Raw genomic sequence first — 26,028 nt, 5'->3', positions numbered from 1 at the left:
GGTCTACAAAGAGGTCCTTCAGTAGGAAAAAAAAAGCTTGTACGTATTTTTCACTTTATTTCTTGCACTACAATCTTTTCCTTTAAAAAATCTCTTCAATAAATGTTACATTTTGAAATCCACTTCATCAGTTTTAGGCATCAACATACTTCGCTTTATTCAAACATTTTTGTGAAGCTCTGGTACTACGCTATTATACTACAAAACCAACTCAACCCCCCTCCCCCACCAAACCAAAAAATGTTACATACCCATAAATATTATAACTGGATTTTAAGTAGTAATGGATTTAAAGTAGTATATAGACACAAACTACAATACAAACAGTGAAATCCTAAGCAGAGTTACTCCATTCTAATCCCACTGATTTCAGTGGGCTTAGACTGGAGTAACTCTGCTTAGGATTTCACTGAAAATCTTTTAAGGGTAAAATTTCAATAGGCAAACTCTGTGAGTGTACAAAAGATTAAAAAATACTAAATTTGTAATCAAAAGATGGCCAAGCCTACATTTTCATGAAGAACTCCAAATGTAAGGTTTATAACCATAAATAGTTAAGTTTCTCCTATAAAATACATACATCAGAAAAGACAATTTGCTTACACACTTTTTTTTATTAACAGATCCAATAAGATAATTTTCACACAGATGTGAATGGGTGCATTAAGTTCCTTGCTACAAAAATAACATCCTTATATAGGAGCAACACAAAGCCCAGTTACCAAAGTAGAAGGTAAAGGGGAACCCATTGCCCTGTATCATTTTCTAATGCCACACCAGTAATATCTACATGGAGGAACTGCTTGTCAAGGTGAATGGCATGTCTGCCTCCCACAGAAACATCAGCCCACACCTTGGGGAGAAGCCATATCATTCTACTTATCCATGTAGTTCCCCCCATCTAAACATTACTGAAGTACGGTTGGAAGTACATAGGGAAGCACCTCCTATACTACTCTGGGGACATAAAGATCTATAAAAAAGGTAACAAAAGAGGAAAACCTCAAACTGGGGGCAAATCATTTTGAAAAGTGTCCAGCGCATTTTGACAATGTCTTCTCAAACACTCCTTTTGAGAACCAGAATTTTAAGAGAAAGAGATAAAATAGGATAGCACAGGATAAAATAGAACACTTGTGCTCTTGAAAGGACACATTGTGCCTAGACGTGCAATTTTCATTTAACACAGCAACCATTTAAACCAACAACATTTTTATTTTTAAAATATTAACATGGGCATAATCCAGCCAGTTCACAGGCAAATTCTTAGCTCTGCTATAGATTTTTATTTTAAAACTTGTTAGTGTTCCACTGTCATTTTAACACAAAAATGCCTGCCCTTGTCCTTGCCACTGATTGTACTAATCTCACGCTATGTAATCCGCCTTGAGTCTCAGTGAGAAAGCCAAAATATAAATGACATACATACGTACAGACAGACAGACAGACAGACAGACAGACAAACAAATAGTGCAGTCGCCATTGAAAAACACTATTGGAACACACAGGTAATCCTTTGCCAGTTTTCCAAGTTTTGGAAAATCAAAAAGAGTCCAGTAGCACCTTTAAGACTAACCAATTTTATTGTAGCATAAGCTTTCGAGAATCAAGTTCTCTTCTTCTATATTTGACCAGTTTCTGTATCATGCATCTGACGAAGAGAACTTGATTCTCGAAAGCTTATGCTACAATAAAATTGGTTAGTCTTAAAGGTGCTACTGGACTCTTTTTGATTTTGCTACCACAGACTAACACGGGTAACTCCTCTGCAAGTTTTGGAAGATCATTTAAACAATTACAGCAATATATAAATGGAAAATTAATCCTTATTTAAACTTTAATGTTCTACTCTCTAACACAATCTTTTACTGAAAGTACATGTCCCACTTATATCTTAATACAGACAACATTGTCTACCCTGAATAAACTACATACGTATCATAGTTAACGCAGCCAAAATTAAGGCAGACACTGAAATACAGTCTTAGGGAACAAGGGTAGAAATTCACACACACACAAAATCCTAAACAGAGTTACGTATTTCTAAGCCCACTGACTTACATGAATTTGGAAGGGTATAATTCTTCTTAAGATGACATTATCAGTGTCCCCGGTCTCAAAAAGGGTGGGGGTATTAAATAAGGGAAAGGCCTACATAACCATAATATTTAGATTACGCAGATTACCAAAAGGATTTTTATATCATTGGTGACCATTTATGAAACATTTCACACACAGGAAATGTAGAGGGGATCTATTATAAAGCAACAGCAATCATAAAGATGCCCCTCTGTAGAATAATGCAACTATGTAGGTATTCCACACAATTATTTAGGAGTCGAGGGAAAAGGTTTTTATAGATCTGCCTTCAGAATTTTTTGGTGCATATCTGAAGACAAAGATTTTTACTACTCTTCAATGACCCATCCAGTTAACTACTTTTGGCACAAACAACTTAACAAACAAGATCTCACATGCCACATTTACATACAAGTGTCTTGAGTCCCTGTAGCACTAAAAAACACTAAATGAGTTTGGGGGGGGGGAAACCACAACAAAACCAGGAAAATGTTCCACAGTGTAACTATTTTTAAAAACTCCACAGACATTATTTATCAACTTGGCATTCTCCATTTGGAACTTTCAGGACGGATTCTAAAGAACAGGCTAGTGAAGTTGTTTAAATATGTGCTCCAGGGAGTCTCAAGGATCCTTAGATGATGATCACGAGTTCCTTGCTAGACAAGTTCTTCAATGACAAGATCAGTAATAGCAGACAAAATTACTTGAAACACAGCTTACCTACTATTAATATTTTTTATGAGTCATATTCTTGGGTACATTCCTAATTCTTGTAGAGGTACAATAAGGCTTTACAGGGTTTAGCCAGAACCCCAAGTGAACCAATCATATGACTTATAACACTATCCAGAGTCATCTGAACCATGCATGAATTCTTCAGCAAACAAGTTAATGTAGAAAATATGTCCTGAGAGTAAAAATTCTGGAAGCCACAAGTCTGGCAATGTCCAAAAGATATCTAAAATCAAAAATCATGATGGAGGTGAGAAGCAAGATTCTTATGACAAATTATACAAAGAAAAATACACTGTTCTTATTTCTCTAAATTTAACTCAAAACATTTAGCGCAGTCATGTTATCTGGTGGTGGTGGAGACAGCACTCAAGTCATAACTGACTTAAGGGAATCCCTGGCAGGGTTTTCATTTGTGCGTAAGATTGACAGTGGAGCACTTTAACATGGTTGCCCACTAACTCAGTTTAGAGGGATCCTCATGGAACTCTTAACAATCCCTTTGGCTTTCACCATCCTGAATAACTGGGAATAAAATAAAAATTTGGCTACACTGGTAGGAGAGAGTGCCCTCAAGTCATAGCTGACTTATGGTAACCCCTGGTGGGGTTTTCATGGCAAGAGACTAACAGAGGTGGTTTGCCATTGCCTGCTTCTGCAACCCTGGTCTTTGTTAGAGGTCTCCCATCCAAATACTATCCAGGTCAGGGCTAAATAAGTGAAATCTTGCACACAAATGACCAGTTTGTAGGACGGAGACCATAGGATGTATGGCTATCACTACAGTTCTAAATGTTTCCATCACGAGATACCTGATCTGTGAAATTCCATTGTTAAAAGCTACCTACACTATTCTTCTCCATAGGAACTTTCATGTTGTTAAATCCATATCCATTCCACAGTAGCCCTAGCTTCATATTCAAAGGATATTTCCTGAAAAGCCCAAAGATCAATTCATGAACTTCGTGATGTTGGCCAGGAAATACCACACACAAAAAGTTCATATGAAAAAACGACCTCTACACTTATCTAGTTTGGCAAGCTAGGAATTTTGCTAACTCACATATCAATCAATGTATTTATATTTGAACTTTCCTAATCTTATAAATGGAAATATAACCAATATAAGTGAGGTAGGAGGACAACGCAGAAATGAGAAAAATATCACTTCTGGCAACCAACCTGCCATTTTGTTTTCAGTTAATATGATAATAAGAGAGTCTAAAAAGCTGGGGGGACAAATTCCCTGCGTGTAATGTAAGTTTTCTTTAAAGGCCAATTTTATAGTAATAGGTAATGACTAACAATTTTGCTTTGTTTAAGTTGCTAATCTGAAACTAACTACTAAAAATAATACACTAGAGTTGACACTACTTAAGAAGATGCCAAAAAGAAAGCATGAACCCACTGGCACTGCTGACACAACTGAGGTGGGATATTAATATTTTGTGTCAGCAAGAAGCACATCAGCTTTTTGTACCATTAAATATGAAGGTTGCACACCAAAAATCTGGTTACATTCCTGGAATATAATCCTTTGTCAAAGCAAAGGAGATGCTATTATAATTAAAACAGTGTTTGTCAATGGTAAAGTATCATAAAATGTGTAAGAATGATGCTAAAAAGCCTTGGAGACTGATCATAAAACTTCAAACAGGTTGCCCTGCAAAATTAGATATCTAGTTTAAAATTGATATCTAATTAAATCCATGATCCTCCCACTGTTCATATTTTAGAATGCTCCCAATTCTAATTCAAGATTCTGAACTAAGAACCTGACAAAATCTCAATAAATTCATATGGGAAAATAAATGCCCAAGGATAAGCTACCAGGCCATGAAATCCCCCTCGGGTAAAGGTGGCATGGCAATCCCAGATTTAAAATCCGACTATGAAGCTCCCTAATTGGTAAACCTAACCACCTTACTAAACAAAGAGTCCCAGACTGGGCATACATAGAAACAGCCTGCATCCAATTGAAGGGCGCGCAAGAGAATGAACTGTCGCCTTGTCCACCTTGTCCGGGTTACCAGATCGGTTTATGCCTTATTAAAATTCACAGGTATGGAATTTTGGCATGATAAATGGTAATGTTTTTGTAATATTCCTAATGTGTGATCATATAATGTTATGGAGGGGTTGGTTTTATGTTGTAGTGGATGGGGAAGTGATTCTATGAAATCTGAGCTTGTGAGCTGGCCCCAGTTAGGACGTGGAGCTTTGTTTCATCTTTCCTCTCCTCCATCGCTTCTCAGAGAAAGAAGATACAGTGCTATTTTCGCTTCATAAGAAAGAGACTAAACTTTCGGACTTTGATGTTCATCCTGGATTTGTTCTTTTCTATTATAATTATGAATGTACAACCCCTGTGTTTGGGCATTTGAAATATTCTTGAAACTGTGTATGAGTAGGGGATGAATTGATATGATAATTTGAAGCACATGAGCACTTTGAATTATATTTATTGGGTATTTGTGTAAATTGTGGATTGATTTCTCCCATGTTTACTCTGTCTAAGTTACATCCAATCATTAGACATACATGACATAATTTGGCTAAAACATCCAGAAAGACCCAATCAAATAATGCAAAACGAGTATCTAAGTACTACTCTTAAAATCTGGGACAAAATTAGAAAGCACTTGGCCCCGGAAATCTCTCCTTTATCATTGTTTCTTGGGCAACCCTGGTTTCTTCCTGGCAAGGACCCTTATTTCTCTACAATATGGAATTCCGTTCAGAAAACAAGACTAACGGATATAAGCAAACAAGGTGGCTTTTCAGCCAAATCACAACTAGAAGGGAATACCAATACTAAAACTCCTTGGTTCCAGTACTTTCAATTAAAGCACCTACGGGAGAACCCTAAAATCAAAGAAGCTTTAAAACGGGACCTAACCAATTTTGAAATTCTCCTAAAACAACCAATTATACCTCATAAGGGCTTAATCTCCCTTATCTACCAAACCCTGAACTCCAAAGCAACACCCTCACTTCTATTGTATCATAAAAATGGCATAAAGATTGCAAGACCACCCTCACAACCAACCAGTGGCAATCGATCTGGCGTAGCAAAAATCTTCAAAGCAGGGTAATCAACATCAAAATCCCATCTTTCAAAATCCTAGCCAGGTGGTACATGCCCCTGCTTCAACTCCACCATATCAACCCAACTTTTGAACCATAGTGCTGGAGACAATGTGGTACAATAGGAGATTTCAATGTGATACAATAGGAGTTGCCCTAAAATCTTATCATTTTGGAAATCAATTATTTTGCACATTAAATCTATAACTGGTTATAGCATACCCTTGCAACCAAAAATATTTCTGTTAGACCTATGGGGAAGACCCTATGGTTCCTATTCCAAATGAAAGACTTCATTTCAACAATGCTTTATGCTGCAAAATCTCTCATAGCTTCCTCCTGGAAGGAACATCTATCACCCTTGTCAAACTGGATCAAGAAATTATGGGACTTCTTCATTATGGATAAAATTTCCCTTATCAATTTGGACAACTCACAACACCAACAAACACCCCTAGAACAATGGCTACCATTTTTGGACTACCTATGCAATAACAACCAAAAGAATGCCCCTAACTCTTCTGCTCACAATGTAGTAATGCTAATGTGACTACTTTCTCAATCAGCCTGTAAGCTCAATATTCATGTAAATAGTTATTCAGTTGGTTAACCATTCATGTATGCTTTTGTTTATATTTGGAAAATTCATACATTTTTTTTAATTGATCACATAACCCTGGTATAATCTTGTGGTGGAGGGGGGAAAGTCTCTTTAGGGGTAAGGGAGGGGGGGAGAACACATTTGCACTACATCAAATTTTGGTATTCATCCAAAAGATTGGTATTCACTCCCTTGTTCCCCCAACTACAGGATGATGTGTGTTTAAAAAGCTTGCCTCAACGAATCTGGTACTATTAAGTTATGTACCATAAACAGTATTACAGACATTTTCTCATGTGTGCAGTAAAAAGAACATCAACACTGGACAACTGCATATGATGTTATGACATTGCACAGCATCTTCAACTGTACTGCCAATGTCTTTTAGAATTATGTTATGACCCAAGTCATCTGTTCGAAGTCCACAGACAAAGTATATGTCCTGTTGATATGTTTTTCTTCAGCCTATATTCCCATCTCACGCATGTGCGACAACATTAGAAACAATCTCTGCAAGATTTCCTATCTTAAAGAAAACTGATACTCCACTGCACATATATATATTCTACAGGTACTGCACTAATTCTACCACAGCAATTCCATACAGAATTTGTTCAGTCTTCATGAGTAATTTATATTTGGTATTTCTTATACATGTAAGAAAATTTATGTAACATTTGTTATGGTGCTGGGTTTATAGCACCACCAAATCTGCTCAGACTTGGATCCATCTAATTAGCCTCCCTGCTGGTCTCCTGCCAGTGGCGGGGGAGCATATGGTCCATCTGCCTCCCCATGCTTGAAGAGTTAGAGGTTCACCAACCCACACCTCCACCCTTTTCTTCCCTTGTGTATGGTGGGCAGGGAAAGGGTGCACTACCTGGAATGTTGAAATCCATGTTGATACTGAGTTGTATTTTACCAGTTTTATTTGTTGTAATTTATCTATGATTGTAACCCGCCCTGAGCCTGCTTGCTGGGAGGGCGGGCTAGAAATCCAATCAATCAATCAATCAGACAAACTTTTCAAGAAGTACATCATTCTGTAGTTGTACAATAAGGCTTTATATGGTGGTCCCATACCATGAGTCAATGATGGTATCAAGGTGTTCTCTTCCTGTCCCTGCTTAGCCAAAAAAAAAAGAGAGAATTTTTTTCATATCAGCATTATTACAAAATGGCCTGGTCAGCTTTGTATTAAATGGTAGCATGCCTAATCTCACAAGTCAGTTTGCTATTTTATACCTGACCTTCCAGACTGACAAATTTCTGAGAATCATATTTTTTTTGCACTTTTCAAGACACTTTGCCAATCACTTCACTAATGATTAAGTACAGTTTCAATCATCCAAGAGATCCATATACCATATTTCTTTTGCCAAAGCATTGTATTCTGTGAAGGTAGCCTAATTTTTGGCATGTAACTTTCATTAAAAAAAATTGTTGTTCACACATAATACAAAGAACCCATCTCATCATGGCAGCATAGAGGACTTAGCAGGGTCAGCAATGCCAATGATTTCTTTCTGATATCATCTTAGGTAATGACAACTCTACTTCAACATAATGTCTCTTGGTGGTTTACTCCAGATCTGCAGGATGCACAAAGCAAAACATTAGCCATTATTACCTATTATAAAATTAGCTATTGAGGAAAATTATATCCAGGGCTTTCACAGGGTTACCCAGCTCCTGTAAGAATCACCAATTGCTGGATTTTTGGACAGAAACCTTCTTTGTATAAACTGAAGATGTCCTGGAAGTACACATTCAGATAGATATTTTCCTACATATGTAGAGATGTAGGTATTTCCCTATTTATGTATTATTCATATCATTATGTATATCTACAAGATAGTGGCATATATTTTGCATCCTAAATGACAGTATTTATATTAATAATGAAGTAGCTAAATTGTGCTCTTGGATGAATAACATGACCAAATTTATATCTTCTACTTGCTAAGACTGATAGTCTGCCCATGATTCTATATGGGGGTACCCATCTTGTTTCAAAATACACCCTACCCCTGAATTTTTATAGAAACCTCCCTTGGTGTAAACAGACTGTACACTGAAAGTTTGGTTAATCTAATCCTAACCTGTCTTGATTTACAATCATACATACACATTATTTTATCTACATAAATTTCACATGGCCTATATTAATCCAGGGGAGTGAGGGATTTGTACCAAAGGCCTTTTAGACTTCATTATGGGGTGTGGGAGATGCTCACTGGCTTGCCATACTCCACTCCCTGGAGCACAATTCAGATAATGAGATCCTAAGAACATTTACTCAGAAAACCCATTGATTTAAGTGTATCATAGCCCAACTGCCTAATAGCAGCCTTTACATTTCCCTGAAATGTATTTCTCTTTTAAAAACATATACCAAAATCTATGCAACACTTGCTACAAGTCCTTTTCTATTGTCAAATAATCAATTTCAGTAGAGCAGATGGACAACACTGCAAGTGTTCTCCAATACGAAAGCTTAACTTACATCTGCAACAGACAGTTGCGCTCCCTAACAACCATCAGTTTATTTAAAAAATGCATACCACTAACTTCATCCCCCATGCACCTCTACTATCTGCAATTCTCTCCGAAATATAAATGCACACATATACCGGACTAGCGCACGCCCTGCAAGACCAATGCATTTTGCCAAGTGGGCCTTACTGAGCTTTTCCGTTCTATCTCAAGTCATCCCTTACACTGGCCTTCCTAAATCCGTTCTTCCAACACACCCCAGGCGCGTCTTCCATCACTGACTGGGATACCAGCACCCTCCCATCCTCAAACCGGCTCCGATCCCTGCAGCCTATCGCCCCAGGCCGAGCTCCATTCCTCAATGCATCCTGCACCGCGCCCCCAGTCCCGGATTTAGGCCCCGATCCTGCACTAGGACGCCCATCCGGCACACCCCTCCCCTCCTCACACATCAGGCATTCCCCTATTAGCAGACCCCCAACATCCCCACCCCCCAGGGCACTCCCCGCCACCCCATCCCTCAGCACCACGAGTCCCCAACAGCAACCACTCACCTTGACGCCCTCTGACCCTCGAACTCACTGTAAGCGACAGCTGCACGGACCAATCAGATCCGGTGCTCCCGCCCTAAGGGGCGGGTTTCCTAGATTTGGACATGCGTATCGTACAGTTACCGCGCGGCACTCGCCGCTGTGGCATTATAGGAAATGTAGTTTTCACCCCTGTGAGGAGGGGGCGGGGATTCTTCTTTCTGGTAGTATTTTAGAGTTCGTTTTCTTCTCATGGAGGCAGAGAAAGGATGCGTTTAAGGAATATGGACTGATTTCATGGCATAAAATAATGAGTTTCATGGCAGCATGTGCCTTAATGTTTAGAATTGACTTTCAAATGGCAGTATTTGCTCTGGAATGGCAAGTATACTTGAGTGGGGGATATTTAAACATCAGGTTAATTATAAAACTGTGGACCAACTTATTTACCTACAACCTCTGATAGCAATCATAAAAATCCTATTCGGTAAAAAGCCCCACTGCACTCAGCAAAACTTACATCTAAGCATTTTAAGGCAGGGTTATAATCATTTAAACTTAGGTATCCACATTTACAACGAAGATCGTTTGTTTTACGTTTTTAGTTTTGATTAATTCATGTTTTTGTTCCAAAAGCATTATGCTTAAAATGTTATATAAAGATGCGTATAAAATAAATTAAAAACCCTTGTTTGTCTACTTGGTCAAATGGCTTAGAACAAACAGAATCCAGAAAAGCCTGAAGTAATGATTAACAATGCTGAGGGTTTGAGTAACAGTATAATACCTGCTTTGGGTGAGGTTAGTTTCCCCTTCTCTGAGAAATTTAAGAACCTGGGTGTTCTGTTGAACAAGGATCTTTGTTTGAGAAACAGGGATATAGTAGCAAGAAGTGCTTTCTATCACCTCCATTGCAAATAGATTTTAGCCTCCAATTTAGACCTGGCCAATCTAGCCACACTGATCCACATTAGCAACCTTGAGGTATTGGACTATGATAGTAGCATGCTCTACTTAGGGTTGCCCTTGAAAACAACCCAGAAACTTGTTAGTGCAAAATGCTACTGCTTTCTTTGAGAAAGGGAATAAACATGTAGATAACAGTGGCCCAGTAAACCAGGAATCCCCAACCTTTTTGAGCCTGTAGGCACCTTTGGAATTTTGAGAGGGGGTGGTGAGCTCCACCACAAACTGGCTGCTGCAGGAGGTGGAGCAAACCAGAATACCTTCCCCCTCACACTTCAAGGGAAGCAGAAAAGCCTGAAGGAAATGGAACTCCCTAAATAAGGAAAGCCTAGGTACTTACCAGTCCTCTTGATCCTACAGTTAAAAATCCTTTCATTTGAATGAGGGCAGCCAGTAACAAGCCCTGCCTTACAAGTTCCACCAACTTTTGGAAAATCTTAACAGAAACTAAGGGAAGCACTGACAGGTGCCATAGCACCCATATGCACCACATTGGGGAATCCTGTGATAGACATTATATACTTGGACTTTTAAAAGGCTTTTGACAAGCTACATCACTAGGGGTAAAAGGATGAGTCCTCCTATGACCTAAAAATTAGTTAACAACAGGAAGCAGAGAGTAGGAATAAGTGGACAGTTCACGCAATGAGGGGAATGGAGTTGCGGAGTCTCACAAGGATTAGTATTGGGGCTAGTGCTATTTAATTTGTTCATAACTGACCTGTTTTTGGTCCTCCAGAATAACTGGTTGGCCACTGTGGGAGACAGGATGCTCAACTAGATGGCCCAGCAGGATTCTTCTTAGTTTTCAGTTAAGCTGAGATGAAATAGTATAGGTATCCATGTATTGTCATTGCCATGGATTCCTATGTATGTGCTGAAGACAGCAGTTTCTTGTGGAACATTGGGGTTCCTCAGGACTGCAAAGAAATACAAGATATATAAGTCATAGGATCATGAAGTATCCTGCACAATGCTGTCATAATGAAGTAAAGAGCTCTTATAAGAAGCCTCATAGGGACTTGGCTCAGCTGTGACCTATTATTTAAAACTTTTTGCATGGGGGAATCAAAGGCCCAAAGAACAATGGAGAAATAAACTGATTCATTTGGCAACAAGAATTCATGGAGAGTCATACATCCAGAAAAGTTATTAGCAAGAGTCCTGCCAGAAAAAGGTTTCATCCCTATTTTAGAAGATATTAACACCAGTGCTTCAGAATGTCCGTCAAAGGCCTCCCATCCAACTAAGGTGGGTGGGAGACCAGCATGAATTAAACTCAGGCAGGATAAATTGCTTAGTACTATTTCTAAAACAGACTCCCCATTCTAGCATGGCCTTTCTGCTGAATAGAAATATTGTGATGATGCCTTTAATATCCACAAGGAATAATCTTGTATTATACCATTTTCTATTTAACAAGTTAATAATGTGCCAGCCCAAATCCTGCAGTTCCTTACACTGCCAGTGGGACTAATTAACCAACTTAGATACATATTTAGGGGAATACTAATATTCACAATGAACATTTTTATATTCATGTTGTCATTCCTTGTAACTGTGGCTCTGTTGCAATGTGTTTGGCTTAGACAATAGTTTGCAGATGTTTCTGGTCTATTTTCTCTATTCTTCTGTTGCTCTCAACTCTACCATGTAATACTGGCAAGTGAAATCAGTGAGAATTGTCACAAAGCAAAGCTGTCTCCATCCGTTTATTTATTTATTTTGGATATTTCTATGCTGCCTCTTCAGATTCTTGTTCAAAGATGCTTACAATTAAAATCGCCACAATATTAAAAACAAGCCATTGGTCATAAGCAGCATTAAAAGCTATCCATAAACCAAAAGCAGACCATTGAAAAGTTGATATGATAAAAACTCCTAATTAAAAGCCTGGGTAAAAAGAGGTGTTTTGGCTTGGCACCTAAAAGAAAGTAAAGTAGGCTTCAGGCAAGTCTCATGGGGGAGAGTATTCCAGAGGCAAGGTGCCACCACAGAAACTGCCTGTCTCCACCTAGGGTTGCCAGATTGTCTCCATGAAACTACTGGACAAGGGAGGGCAGTACTCTCCTCAAGAATGATCTTCAGATGCACACTCCCGGCCCCAGCGATGACATCACTTCCAAAAGTGATGACATTGCACCAGCCTGAACAGGCTGCAATCCTGAGTTTCTCAGTGGCAGGGCCGCATAGTTGGGGACAGGTGGTAGGGAGCCAGCCTGGCAGGCTCAGCTTTCCTGGGGGTGCCCCTCAATGAGGAACAGAGCTGTAGGGGTGCTGTGGGCCCAGTCTGCAAGCAGCGCTGGCCCCCAGGCCAAATCCAGCCTATTCTCCTGTAGTGAGTGGGCTGGCTTCCTGCATGCTGCACCATGCCACTCCCTCCCCTTCCTTGCCTTTCCCATCTCTTCCTCCTCCTCCCTTGCCTCTAGCCAAGTGTCTGGTATTTTCAGGACATTTTCCCTGGACAAGTCCAAGGACTGTACAGATGAAAACCAGACATCTGGCAACCCTATCACTACCTGCCTCGTCTCTGAAGATGGGGACACAGAGAGCAGAGCTTGAGAGGCAGAGTTTAACTGGTGGGCTGGATAGTATGGGAGTTGACAATCCTTCAGGTATCCTAGCAATAATCCATTTAAAAGTAAGAATAAGCACTTAGAAATATGTCCAGAAACATATGGGTAACCAGTGCAGAATTTTCAGTACAAAGTGATACAATAGTTTGATTTTATACATTGATTTTCGAAGTGCAAGTCCACAGTCCTGCCCAGAACCCATAACATGAACATTAATGATCCAACAAAAGGAAACTGCAGTTAGGTGGGTAACAGAGACAGCTGGGGATGGTGAAGGTAATATTTACAGTAAGTAGTAGATTCCACTGGATCCACAGTTGTTCTAATGTGAATGGAAAAAAAGAGAAAATGGATCAAGTTGCTTGTAAATTGAAGCTGTAAGTATACTTGCAGTAATTAGACCCTCTTCTGCACTTATGTTATAAACATGTATAGAAGAAGTGAGAAAGTTCCACATTTCCCATTGTTAACCATTCTGCATCTGTGTACAAAAGGGTAGAGCTAGATTTATGAGCTAAGTAAACTATAGTTTAGAGCCTCAGATTATGGGGGGGGCTCTAAATACCAAAAAATTACTGCATTTCAATGTTAGAATAATACACATTTTTGGAAATAATACGGGGCTGCTTAAACTTGACATATGTTAAGGCCTCACCCTCAGCATGCCCTACAAAAACGGTAATGAAAGTGCATTGAGGGAGTCCAAGCTGTGATGGGTTCAGTCAGAGATGATGCTTTGCTTTGCTTTGATTTGCTTTGCACAAATAAATTTAAAAATAGCCTGTACACAAAGTTAAAACTTGAACCATTGTATGGCTAACAGAAAGCTACAATGACAGAAGGAAATGGAGAATAGCAGTGACCTGAACCAACCTGTCACCATTGGTTCTTCCCAATATGTCCTCCTTGTTCCTTCAGTTGCAGTGAATGCAAAGGAACAATAATTCCACTTATTGGTAGTGGATTAGCTATTACAGTATAAGAAACAGGACCTGGACTGGAGTCACATGGTTAACTCCCTAGGTAGGCCATGGGTTTAGCTAGGTAGGTGTCTATGAGTTATGGAAAGTTACTGGTTCTAGATCTGAATAGTTAAAATTTATGGTAATTGGTTGCAGCTGGATTTGAACTGCCCGGAGACATGATTTTCAGGCCAGGTTGAACTTGTACTAACTTCTCAAAATATATGTTGGATTTTCATAGTGCCAGAATTCTTTCTCAGTGGATTCAGGCTGAGTGATGCAGAACTCTCCCTTGTACAAAATTAAGTTTTTCTTAGAACTGTATTAGGGTGGTCAGGTCAGGGAGCTTTCTAATTCTCTTTGTTTTCATAAGCTCTCCTTGGTCAGTTATAAAACTGAACAGGCTTGCTATGGAGGTGTGTTTACATCAAATGTCTTAAATGCAATGAATTTGGTAAGAGAGTTAGAATAGAGGCCTCAAGGCACAATTGCCTTATCCAGTGAGAAAGGGAGATAAGGTTCTCATGTAACCTTTTCCTACTCACTGTTTGATAATGAAACCTCCAAAAAACAGGTAATAATGATGATAACAACAACAACAAGAACAACAGTGTGCTTATATTCCGCTCTTCTAGACAGATTAGTGCCCAACTCAGAGTAGTGAATGAAGTCAGTGTTATTATTATTCCCGCAATACAGCTGGGGCTGAAAGGAATGGCTTACCCAAGCCCACCTGCTGGGTTCATGGCTGTCATGGGAGTTGAACCAGCAGAGTGCTGATTCAAAACCCAATACAGTTTTCAAAGTGCAGGCAAAGCAGCATCACATCAGAAAACAGCCCTGATCATGTATAGCTGAGAGAACAATGTCACAATGAACAGCGATGTGAATATTTCCTTTATTTCAGGGATAGCCAACTGGTATCATGTGAACTGGAACATGTAGATACTTAGGGCACTGGTAGTATTTTCCATTATTTATTTTAAGGTGTGTTCACAAGGAAGACAACATTTGCTTTCAACAGTTTTGAGAGATACAAATATTTGACTATTTATGTATACATTTAGAGGATTTTATGTTGCCTTTTCCCTCATTAAAATGGTCTAAGGAGTTTACAAAATCACACACACAAAATACAGACTAGTTCTTAAACAAGATCCTAACAACATACAAATCAAAACAAAAACAACTCCTCTTAAAAGACCCTCTAGAGCAAGCAGCTCCTTAAAACCCATAAGGCTGTAGCAAAAGGACTAATCAACTTCTAAAGTTCAGAGATGTACAGTTTTGCAGTGCCCATCAAAAAAAAGGCCTAAAGTGTTCCTTAAGGTTGCCAACTTCCAGGTGGTATGAAACAAAGCGATTGGTAGGACCATGTGAAGCAATGAAGTTTAAAATAAAGTTTTAATGTTCTCTTCTTCATAGCTCAAATATAAGGCACAACAGTAAAACAAGATCAACCGGAGAGTTGTGAAGGATTCCCAAACTCCCGGAGGGAGGAGCCAACGGGTTTGCCGGCTTGAAAATCAAATCCCGTTTCGCACAATGTGCCACGTGTCTTGTGAGGAAGCACATTGTGCGAAACGGGATTTGATTTTCAAGCCAGCAAACCCGTTGCCACCTCCCTCCGGGAATTTGGGAATCCTTTACAACTCTCCGGTTGATCTTGTTTTACTGTTGTGCCTTATATTTGAGTTCTGAAGAAGAGAATATTAAAACTTTATTTTAAACTTCATTGCTTCACGTGGTCCTACCAATCACTTTGTTTCATTCTGTTTGGGACCACGCCCCCTTGGATTTGTTTAACTTCCAGGTGGTGGCTGGAGATCTCCTGGAATTACAACTGATGTCCAGGCAACAAAGATCAGTTCCCCTGGAGAAAACAGCTGCTTTGGGAGACTTACACCTCACTGAAGTCCCTCCCCTCCCTAAACCCCACCCTTCCCATGTTCCACCCCAAAATCTCCAGGAACCAACTCTAAAGTTCCCTCCAGATGCACTTCTGATAGTGTGTGTTTCCATGGAATCCCACTGGATGATCTCCAGCCCTGTTGGGGCTGCCTCCTGTTGGATCCTCTATGCAACATCTTGAGTGACACCTGAAAGAAAAGAAACAATTATGGTTATAAATTGACATATGCTTACCGTTTCATCTACACCTGGAGCTTTTGCCTTGTTCCTAAAAGGACTGGAATGGGGCACCGAGTCCCTTGTTTGGATTGGCCTGCGATAAGAAATTCGAGGTTTTGGATGTATTATGAATATATGAATGCACTTTTTGTATAATTGTATAATTATTGAGTACACCTTGTCAGGTCCAGGGTGTGTTTAAACTGTACTGACTCCATTTTCTAATGCTTCTAGTGTCTAAGTGCTTTCCCCGCAGGTGCACCAGTTCCCAGGCAGCTTTCCCACCGGAGGAGACTGTTTTGTCTAACACCGTTCCCCCAAGCATTGACCTTGAAGGAGAGCAGCTTCCCAAGAATGAAAGATGTTGTTTTGAGAACTGTGGGGGGAGGCTGGTTCAGATGGGAACTGTTACTTTGTACCTCATGCTTTGCCCTTCATTGGTAACAATGACTGTGTACCATCCTGAGTCTTCTATTCAGGACAGTGGACTATAATGGACCTTTTCTGCAGTAAAGTTTCCTTATTCAATCAATGGACTCTTGTTTGCTTTTGAAAGGGAACCTGTAGGAAGAGCCTTATCTAGCCACAGGCTGACACACCTATGATATTCCCGTTTGATCGCATGCCATAATATATAGATATATTTTCTCATTTCCCGGGTGGTTTTCCACTTTCTTGCTGTCAGTTCAAGGTATTGGCTACCTACAAAGCTCTCCACAGCCTTGGTCCATCGTATCTATGGAATCACCTCTCTCCCTATATGCCAGCATGGCAACTTCACTCATCTGAACAGGGCCTTCTGCAGGCACCACTCTTAACATGGGCAAAATTGACAGCTGCCTTGTACATGAGCATTCTCTGTGGTGGCCCCCACTTTATGGAATGGCCTCCCTGAGAAGGTTAGGAAAACTCCCACTTTCCTGGCCTTCTGTAAAAAATGTGAGCGTTTTGCTCAGATGGAAGGGTTGTATTGTAAGAAGTGGTCTCAAGAGATCCACCAGTAAAGAGATAAGGGAACTCATCAGTAAAGGGATAAGGAGGGACCACAGATTTCACTACTATTACTGTAAACAGTGAGGGACCATAGACATCACTACTATTGCTAAAGTATGATCCTACTGGGTAGTTCCTATGTTGTTTAATATATCAGTCATGGAATTTGCCTATGCTCTGTTTTAACATTGTTAGATCTTTAAACTTCTCATTCTTTATTTCTCTTTAAATTTTACAGATTGCATGTATATACCCATTACACGTATACTGAAATGCTGTGATATTGATTGTTCTAACTCACACTATGTAATCCACCATGAGTCTCAGTGAGAAAGGCAGATTATAAATGACGTAAATAAAAATAATGCCCTCTGGCAATGCATGCTGGCCATCCCTAGATGCACCAATGTATCTTTAATATTTTGAATTTCCGTGACTCCAGCAATCCTAATTTCCCATTGTTGAGTGTTAGTCCTTACAAAATTAGCATCTATTTGGAATCTCAAGGTGACATGGGTAGTCTAATAGGATTTATAGAAAAGGATTCTTGAAAAGATGGAGGAGGCTAGTTTTTCACATCCTAGGATGCTTCCTACAGAAGAAGGAAAGCCCTGGCGTTTGGAGTGAAACTAAATCAATTTGGATTCATCATAACATCTGTTGACTGCCCACACATATGACAGGATATCTTGCCACGGAACAGGGTTTTTTGGTTGATGAAGCACTGTTTGTTCTGCTGACAAAGCAGCAAGGTATCCCTACTGCATTCTACAGTTCTGCTGGCTGCCTGCCATCCAGGGATGTCCTATGTATCCCAAAAAATAATCACTATTGTGACCTGCAACTGAACTAAGAGGTGAATGTCCCTCACTGAGTAGGCCAATGTAGTAAGCGTATCCCTCATGCCACCAGCTTGGGTCTATTTAATTTTCCTTTTGATATTAATACAGATTTATTGAAAGTTTCTGTTATCAAAACAAACTGCAGCAGCAAATTGGTGTTCGTCTGCAGCCCTACAAGCACCTATAAACCTGCCATAGCATGAAATAAATGGCACTATATTGGAGGTCAGTTATTGCAATAGTAATTCCCCTGGGATTTCCATTGCACAGTTTAATATTTTTCTTATTACCCTCTTTCTTCATTGCTATTTATGTCTTTCTCTTGCATTCAGAGTTGTGCTGTTCACCACAATGAGCAGAAAGTCACCTCAAATAAACCTGTAAATGATACACAGATGGAAATCACCAGCATATTATGGAGGAGAGGCCACATAGTATTTAGGAAGGAAATACTGAAAGGACTGCCCTAACTGGACTTAAATTCTGGTTGAGTGATAGCTTCAAACCACTCACTCTTTCTCAAGGCCATTTTACACATTTTTTTCTACAGAAGGAAAACTCAGTGTGTGGTAAATGTCCTAAATGTGTAGCATCTTTGAGTCCCACTGTGCTGGACTAAGGGAATTAATGAAGAGTTTTCAATGTCTCAAAGAGCCCACAAATACATTGTCTAATGTTTTAAGCCTTACAAAACCTTTTTATAAGTATTTTAATAAGTGATTAATTAAAATATTTATTAACAAGGAAAGAAGAACTTGCATTGGAACACTCTGGTTCAAGGGCAACCAGTATTGTTTTCACACGCTCTTTTCTCCTTTCACAAGATATGTGTGCTGTGATCCTGAGTATGTTTACTAAGAAGTTGCCGGTGTGCTTAGAAATGCAAGAACCAAAACATATATCAGAACAGTCACACAATTTACATTTACAGACTGTAGGTGGGGACTGCTTGTTTGAATACTCCTATATTAGAAAGTTTCTTATACTTACAATAGCAGTATGTTGAGAAGGAAACTATGCTAGAGCCCCTCTCCCTGACACACGCAATCCTAAGAAAAGTTACTCCAGTCTAAGCCCATTGACTGCTATGGGTTTAGACTGGAGTAATTCTTCTTAGGATTGCACTGTAATTCCTTACTTTCTGCACATTCTGCTTGGAGGTAGAACACATTCAGACAACAGCTGAATATCATATCCTACAGTTTAGTTGATTTTCCTGATTATGCTTGTCGCCTCATTGCCAATAACTCTGGAACTCCAGCTACATAGTACTCAAATAAACAGGAGAGTGACCAGTTGATTCTGGGAGTTATTTAGTGCTTTCTTGAATAAATGTATTCTTAACAAAAAGGTGATTGTGAGACCTCACCTGAGGAAACGCTCCGTGCACCCAGACAATGTTAACTGTAGGCAAATTACCTTTCTGGGCTAAGTGCTCAAGTGCCTGCACAATTCCAGACCTACTTATTTGAGAAGGATTATCTAGATGAATTTAAGACAAATTTTGGACACATTTGAATCCTTGGTCACTCTGTCATGTCTTTCACCCCCGAAAGTACAGAAAGTATGTTAATTCTCTTGGACCTTAATGCAGATTATTAATACTGATCAGGGATTGAGGTATCAATTTATCCTTGATGGGATTACACTCTCCTGGAAAGAAATGTTCACATTTTAGGAGTACTATTCAATTTGTATGTACACATGGAGATACAGGTTTAATCTGCGGCCAGTTCTGATTTGTTTGCCAGCTTGGCCCTCCCTCAGAAAGCAAGAACTGGTCATGGTTACCATGCTCTGATTCTGATTATATATAGATTAGACTACTTCTATATTAACAGAAGGGTGAGGTTGCTGATTTGCGTAGATTTGAAGACATATCTCAACACCTCTGAAAGTACCCAATTGGTTTCCAATCTGTTTCCAGACACTATTAAAGGTACTAATTCTTACCTTTAAGCCCTACATTGTCTGAGAACAGGTTATCTGAAGAACTTCCTACTCACATATGAACCTGTTGAGTTATTAATATCTTAGTGGAGGCCTCACTCTATGTGCATTCACCATCTGAAGTAAGGTATACATCAGACAGGCAAGGCCTTTTCAGTTGTGGCCCTCCATCTGTGGAATAATCTCCCCATACTTATTCACCTAAGTGCATCTTCAACTGAGTTTGAGATGACTTATTATGATTATCTTATTTTCTTGGGCATCTGAAGAGAAATACGTTTTTTTTTAAGTTGCCTTGACTGCTTTATTGTATAATTTAATATGTTTTATTTTAAGGCACTGATTTTATCATTCTTATTGTGAGTTTGTATTTTATTGTTCTCTGCCTCAGGAATTTTTTGTTAAACCATGACATCAAAACAATTAATTAAATCAGCAAATGAATAAATAATTCACAACAACCTAAGAAACAAATCCAGCTCTGGACTCTATTCTGATATTTAAGGTGTACCCCACACAGCTCAACATTGCTACTACTATTGGTCTGTGTCCAACTGTGTTCCTAAAATTTGAGGGAGGTGATGATTTCTGCTTATTCCTTTCTCCAACTGCAGCCCACTCAGCCCCCCTCATTTTATTCCTGGGTATCAGTCGAGCCCAGAGGGAGCTGGTGGAAAATGCCACCTCTTCTTAAGAAAACCTTAATGGCACTTAGTTTTCTGAATGCATGGTTGGATACAGGTTATTATCATGTATGCATGACCTCTACACAGCAGTAGGCTGTTCTGTATCACATAATCTTCCACCCTCCCTCCATATGTGTGTTCATCTCAGTAGTTCCTGCTTCAGATTTTGTGCATTTTTCTTATATCATTAGGGTTGCATTTTATTATAGTGGTATGTGCAGCTATGAACATATGAACACATTCTTACAGGAAGGACACCATTCCATGGAGCTAGATGGTTCACCTTTGTTGATAAAGGCTATTAATATTGCTTTTGTTGATGTTGTTTTTGTTAAAGATATTATTCCCACCACAACATCAGACATATTAGTCCCAGTAAATTCCATTCCAGTCAACCTTTAGTCAGCATCCTGCTGGTAAATTCCATTCCAGTCAGCATTTAGTACATGCTTTATGAAAGCTGTCTAACTAAGCTTTCTCCTGATCTCATTTCTTTTTGACAATATGTTGTTTGGTACATCCTGAGATTCCCTTGTCTACATTTTTTCAGTGTGGTTTATTTGGGGGAACACTAGCACAGAACTTTAGTTCCCTTTTGATTTTATCTTATTTTGGTGCACAATCTTTTCTATGAGAATGTCTCACTGCTGACATAATCCACATTGGAGTCTCCTCTGAAAATCCTTCAGAGAAAAGGTCTACCCTGTAGACAGTACATTTTCCTTATGCCACTTGTCAGTTGCTAATCCATTGTACTACTTAAAGTATCCATGTCAGGTTTCCTTCAAACGATTCTTGGTAAAGCTGTGTACCTAGGCAATGGTATCCTGCAAGAAACAAAACAGAAGCCTACATGCAATTGAATAGGCAACTGGAGGATGCAGAGGGCACTAGAAATCACATCTGAAAGACCATCATTTTGAGTCAAACTAATTTCTCATAATCCCACTGAAATTAGAGGTGGAAATGTAAGAAAAGTTGATCCTGTGAGAACAAGGCCAAATTAAATCACATTTCCAGGCTAGGGAAATTACTTTTGCCTGCAGCAAGAGAGAATGGCACATAGCACAAATTAAGGCAAAGAGCCTGGTGCCCTTGGGCTGGCTGCCCTTGTATCCACTTAATGCACAACAGATGAAATCTGTAATTAGTGCATTGCAATAGATCCATATAGGACACTTGATGGCTGGCTGCTAAAACATTTCTTTGGAGGGAGAGCTAGAAATGGGATTTGTCAAGTCTAAGTCAGTAGTAAGCCTACCCCTTGTTTCTTCAAGGTGCTACTGAACCCAGATCTTGCAAGTCTACCTGATGCAGACAAAAAGATGCACTAGCAATCTTGGAATCCTATACAGGGCTGACTTAGCTGGAATTCACCAGAACTTAATCCTGGAATCTGTTTGCAGTACATACAAAGACTCATATTTTGAACAGGTATAGATTGGTTTTTCCTAATTTTTTAACCACAATCAATTCTAATCTTGCTGAGATCAGAGGAGGCACTGGCACTAGAAAAAATATGGGAGTGCCTTGAAAGGGCAGCATGGGTTCTGAGAAAGCCAGTGCCTTGTCTTGCTGGTACAATTGTTAGAGAAGTGGCTTTGCTAGAAGTGGGCAAGTAATTTTTCAAGCGGGCATCAGCCCAATCTACAGTTGCTTCAGCTGTCCCAATCTACTAAGCACAGTCCTGGCAGTTATCTCTGGTAAATAATTGTGCTTGTTTTGTCCATATTTTGCTTTGGGGGAAAATCTTGTTAAAATTCTGTTAGTATATGTTGGATCCTCCGGAGGTTTCTGTGGACAGAAGGGATTTCCATCCCTGCTTCCTGTTGCAGCCTAAAATACCTCACAAATGCAGCTCCTATGGGAAAATAGGACCCCCAGAAATAGCATGGCGGTGGGTGGGGGGAGGATTGCAGGTCTACCATAGGAGAAGGAATGTGAAACTCACTACATTTCCACCTTCAGAAATCTTATTTTAGAGATCCAAGCCTCTGAGTTGTTAGAATTGTTATTCTCCAAGACTCAACTGTCACTCCAAGGTCTGTAGAAATTACATATTTAATGGATGGTATGGTGGACCCTGCTTCACTCTCCCCACTGTGAGGCAGAATTTCCTGCCAAAATTCAGTCTCCTTGCTTTGACTGAGCTGCCCCAAGTAGCATGTTAATATTTGTGGTTTAGAAAGTCTGTTTGTCCCACCCTGCCATGCAGATATAATTTTGGCTTTTAGCCCAGCCCAGGAACATGATGGGGAAAAGCAGAAGCCCTCTTTCTTTTTGCTTGGAAATGGCGGTGGAGACTGTATAACATTCAAAAAGAAATAGTAACGTTTTAAATGATTGATAATAGAATGTGGGGCAACTACAACTTTCAGATTAAAGAACAAACATCTTCTTGGCTTTTCAACCAAAGCCAGGCAAAGCTGATAAACAAATACTACATGCAGCAAATGAAGGAGAGCTTTCAACAGTCTTCATGGCAGGAAGAGGTGCTTGGACTCTAATTGCTGGTTTAAGAATTAGGGTGTTACTATTATATCCCAGTTATAGATAAAATAATACTTCCAATGATTGAGATTAGAAATAAAAGCAATTAGTGTGATTTACATGTAACCAAACCTTGGCACCTCACATCTTACAAATAAGAGTAGACAACTGTACTGATCATGACAATAATATTGTCAGTCTGTAGTTGCTAACTTGCCAAGGGAAAAAGTCATGCTGATTCTCAGACAAGTTGGATGTATGCATACTTAGCCCTGGATTTGGCTTTGGATACCCTATTATTTCCAATATTACGATAGTTTGGCATGCTAAACAACAAATTCACACTGCATTCATCCCACATAAGTGAATGCATATGTTTAACTTAGTACTGGCTGGCACTTTTGGGGATCACATAGGTTGAACTTTCTCAGGCTTATGAAATATATACTGAGAATTAATGTGTGCAAGACAAATCTGGTGCTCCAACAAAGGTCTTTTTCCATGGCAGCCAAGAGTGAGATTATTGTGAGAATCAGCAGTGTGCATACTTGGAGATTTGGAGCAGCTCAGCCATGTTAAGTTACTGCAAAATGTAGCACAGATAAGATGCTTTAGACTTCATGGGGTTGTCATTCCCAAACATTAAAAAATGACAAATCATACCTGCTCGCCAAATCAAATCACAAGAATCCCTTTGTCCTCCCTTCAAGTGCTCCTATGATGCCTATATAAAAATAGACAAAGATTGGGTGACAAGCCAAAAGGGATCACTGATGACTTGTATTGCTTCACTCTTTCCTCAGATTAAATGTAACTGTAATTTTTTCCCACCTGCTTTTCGTCTCCTGTATTTAAGCTTTGAGCAAAGCTACATTTTATCTTCTGTACATTGTCGGATATAATCATGCACAGGTCAGTAGCTGGGATTCCTAAAGGATTATACCTTTGCTTTAACTAAAGATAATAGTTTTATTTCCTTTGTGCATTTCAAGCCTTTAGGGTTATGCTATAGTTGCATTTCAGACAATTCCATGTCATATGGAAAAGTAAACATGGACTTGTTTCCATCAAGGCAAAATGTTTTGAACTTGGTCCTGCTTTGAAACTTAGTTTACTTGCCGCAATCTGTTTGATGGAGCAATGTACAGAGATTCTTGTATGCAATTGAGTGCATGTGTGACCAAGCCTGGTCAGGGCCAGAATTTTCCCATTCTGCCATTCTACTAACACACAGCAGATAGCTTGAACTGCAAGAGAAAATATTCAGTAAACACTAAAAACTAGAGAATGCTCTAGTACAAGTGGGTACAACTGGACTAAACTACTTTTTCAGCAGTATTTACAGTAACTAGACTCTTAGCAGGCTGTCGCTTCTCCAACATTAATATGGTGTTATGTTCAACATGTCCCTGTGTTTCAATGCATCAGTAATCCTAAACATTTGAATTGCTGTGTGGTTTACTTGAAGGGAAAGTGTAGTGTCCATGGATTGATAGGATACTGACTAGTCAGCATTGCTGTTGACTTCTCCCAGTTAATTTGTTCCCTGAGAAATCTACAAATTTTGAGGTAAGAATATTAATTTGTAGACTGCTTTGGATCCTCTAGAAATAAAAATGCATCTCAGCATACCTTTCTACGATGTCTTGTTAGGATTAAGCTTCAGCATGCTCACTGTCATCCAGACAATACTGACTCCAATCATAGGTTCAGAACATCAACAGCATCCTTGGAATTAGATGGAAAATAAAACTAGAGCTGGGTATAATTAGCATATTGATGACACTGCAGCCCAAATCTGATGACCTCCCCCAGGGCTTTATGTAAATATTAAATAACATGAGAGATAAAATTGAGCCCTGTGGGTCTCCATAGTTCAGTGGCCATGGGGTAGAGCAATGGTCCCCCAATACCACTTTCTGATACCGGTCACACAGATGGGACTTCAACCACAGTAACATGGTGCCCCTTAGTCAACATGATCAAGAATTGACTCAGAAGGATGCCATGATCAATGGTTTTGAAGGCTGCTGAGACATCCAGCCAGTCTAACAAGACTCCCCCTGTCTAGATCTTGATAAGGGTCATCAACCAAGGTGACTAATACAATCTCCATTCTAAATCCCAACACGAAGCCAGATTGAAATAGGTCCAAACAATCAGTCTATTCCAAGAACCCCCAGAGCTGAGAAACAACCACCTACTCTAACACCTTGCTAAAAAATGGAAGACTGGAAACTGACCAGAAGTTCTCCAACACTCAGTTCTCAGAGAGGTTTTCTTCAACACAGGACTAATTATTGCCTCCTTGAACAGAGGTGCTACAATTCCTGCTTTCAAGGAAGCATTTATTCATTCACCCAGTCAGCCAGTTCACCTCTTGCAGCCTTTATCAGCCAGGAAGGGCAACGGTCAAAAACACAGGTAGTCCATTTCACCTCTCTGAGGAACTTGTCTACATCCTTGGGCTCCACAAGCTGAAAAGTATCCATACAAATAGGAAAAACAGATGCCAGTGGTACAGAATGGATCTGGGTGACTTTGTCTGCAAAGAAAGTAGCAAATTGATCAGTTAGCCATCACATGTTCTGAGTCCAATTCTGTGGCGCCATAATGTAAAAGCCCTTGAACCACATGAAACAACTCCGCTGGACAATTACATGCAAATGCAACGGTAGAGGAGAAATATTGTCTTTACTGCCATTATCACCACATGATAGGCTCTAATATGGGCTCTATGCTATGTTTGGTCAGTTTCGCTCTTAGTTTTTTGCCAGTAGCATTCTAGCCATACTCCCTCCTGTTTCATCACCCCCTGTGAACCAGAGAAAGTGCTTGGCTCTGTCTCAAGGGAGAGGGCTTTAGGGGGCTATTGTATCAATTCTCTATTCCAGCAGTCAGGACC

General features: G+C 39.6%; 1 protein-coding gene across 1 annotated transcript in view; it reads right to left on the bottom strand.

Annotated features, from left to right (window-relative positions):
• The window catches only part of ERI3 (ERI1 exoribonuclease family member 3), a 330,943-nt gene extending 323,340 nt beyond the window's left edge, over positions 1-7,603 (bottom strand). Inside the window, exon 1 of the mRNA XM_054981809.1 lies at positions 7,586-7,603. The gene's annotated coding sequence lies outside the window, so the exon portion shown is untranslated. The remainder of the gene's footprint in view (positions 1-7,585) is intronic.
• Between the last annotated feature and the right edge of the window lie 18,425 nt (positions 7,604-26,028).

This window comes from Eublepharis macularius, chromosome 5 (assembly GCF_028583425.1).
Source record: "Eublepharis macularius isolate TG4126 chromosome 5, MPM_Emac_v1.0, whole genome shotgun sequence".
NCBI classification, from domain to species: Eukaryota; Metazoa; Chordata; class Lepidosauria; order Squamata; family Eublepharidae; genus Eublepharis; species Eublepharis macularius.
The sequence above is the reverse complement of the archived record's forward strand: the minus strand, read 5'-3'. Positions and strand labels throughout refer to the sequence as shown.